Raw genomic sequence first — 2,500 nt, 5'->3', positions numbered from 1 at the left:
ATACTCTAACTCCAGGGTTGCACTGCAGTGGGGAAGGGAGCATATTCCATTTTTTTGCTAATAATACTTGTCAGGCAAATGAAGTGTCAGGCAAATGAAATTTCAGTCATATGGTCTCAGGCAAATGAGTGTCAGGCAAATGAAAGTTAGGTCAAAAGAAGTAGACCCGTATATACACAGATATACACATATAAATATATTACTACTTATAGATATGTATAAGTAGAGCATATATATATATATATATATATATATATATATATATACATACATATATATATATATATATATATATATATATAGAGAGAGAGAGAGAGAGAGGGTGCACAGCATATCAAACAGCTATTATTCCTATAGTTGCCACCTTTTAAAATGGCCAGTGTTTGATTCTGTCCTACAAATGAGAATTATTGCATGAAACATATACCCAACCACAATGCAAAGGACATGACACCACACACAAGTTTGCATACATAGAAATGTTTATTTGTGTACTATTTCAGTTGTTTATGCCATTTCTTATAGCAGTTAGGTGTTTGAAATACATATTAACTGATTCGTGCAACTCACAAACAAAACATTTGATACAGTAATCTGAAAAACATAACATACTTTGCTGTCCAGGCTAAGGCCTTCAAGTAGTACAACAGCAAAAAAAAAAACACTTGCCTTGAAGATAAGAACCTATAAACAGTTAATTACAGATGTAGTTCAATAAAATGTCTTACAAGGGCATACAACAGTGTTTTCTATACACTGACCTCTGCACTGTACAAGGTCACACATGTTTTGTCCAGCTGTAGCCCTCATATATATGGACCCTACCCCACAATTTGTGTGGGAGTCCACAACATCACTGGAATGATAGCAGGAATGCCAGAACTAAATAATGATAGGCCACTACCTAACAACCTCTTACTGCATGACATCTGGACAAAGCCTGGTATATATGCTCCAACTTAACTCCCCCCCCATTCCACCTTGCACTCATCCAACTACCTTTACTATTACTTCATCCCACCCAAAACAATCCCTCCCATACCAAAAATTAATTTTCTCTCTAATATCTATTGTACTATACTCTCCAATCTTAAATATACTATTACTCTCTCCTTGCATAATATTTTCATAACCTACTAATGGCTAGCAGCTATATATTTTGAAATGTTAAACCTACATTTGAGTTTATAACAGAAATATTCACGTTATGTAAATGTTGAAATTTCTTTATTGAATTACGTTTTTCATTTTTGTAACATTGTGACAAGTCAATTGCAAATTTCATGGAGCTTATCTGTAAATGTTTAATTAGCTGTATGAACTATGTTCTTTTGTAACATGTGAAATGTAACTTGCAATTATTATGGAGCTTTTCTTCCTGGGCCTCCACTGAAAACGGGCTCTTCTTGGCCCAGTGGACTTCCCCGGTCATCAAACTTAAATAAATAAATAAAAGTGGAGGACAGAGGCTGGAACACAGGGCCATATTTGCAATATTGCTGTTATACACTGTAAACGTTGCTGATGTTACAGGATTGGTTGCAACATATCCTTACTCAGAAATATGAAGTCAGAAACACAAATAGATGTTGCCATGTACTGATAGCAATCAAAGGAGAGAATGCCACTGATATGTCAGAGACCAAACCTGTGTGGTGAACAGACAAAACATAACAGCCAATCCTCTGGCCATCATGTGGATAGGCCCAGAGTTGAGAGCTATGCAGATAGACTGCATTCCATGCAAAACTAGCATGTACACACAAACCCTATAAAATTAGCAGTATTCGATGCATATAACACCAATACTCACACTGTTCGTAGGTCTGGAACCTTATACAAACATGTAGTTGGCCTGTGTCTGCAATTCCTGTTGTAAGAGGTATTGCTGCCTGCTGTCTGTAACACTGCTGCCCACACACATGAAGGATGTCTTCCATACAGGAAAGGTAAAGGGACAATGCCCACATGATGTAGTCATTTATAGTAGTGGGTTGCTATGACATTGGCTATTGGAAGTACTACACAGCTGGCTGCATGCAATTAGCAAGTGGGGAACACCAATGGGTGCAGAGGCCATCACCTGATCATGAGCATCACCTACTAAAACCATGCTGCAACGTATTCAAACCAGCTCAATCCCTGTAGTGGAGAGAGAGAGAGAAAGAGAGAGAGAGAGAAACAAAAATAACACAAAAAAATAATACTACAAACAAAAAAATAAAAAAAATAAACAAACAAGGAAGATATCCAAGTAGTACACAAAAGAGAGCACAATAATATAACAGGTATGTGAAACATGTATGCATATAACTGAATGTAGTACTAGGTCTGTAATAATGGGATAGATGATGTTGAAAGATTTATATGTGACATCCAGACTTGTTGCTGTAATGATGTCCTGCTGAACAACTGCTATGGACATAGCATCTGGCCCTGTGGGCAGTGGGCCATACCTGTCAACTGTGCAGATCTGCACAGAATGACAAGATGTAAGCCA

This window comes from Protopterus annectens, chromosome 1.part1, assembly GCF_019279795.1.
Source record: "Protopterus annectens isolate FY-2018-M chromosome 1.part1, PAN1.0, whole genome shotgun sequence".
Lineage (NCBI taxonomy): Eukaryota > Metazoa > Chordata > Ceratodontiformes > Protopteridae > Protopterus > Protopterus annectens.
This window is presented reverse-complemented; position numbering follows the sequence as displayed.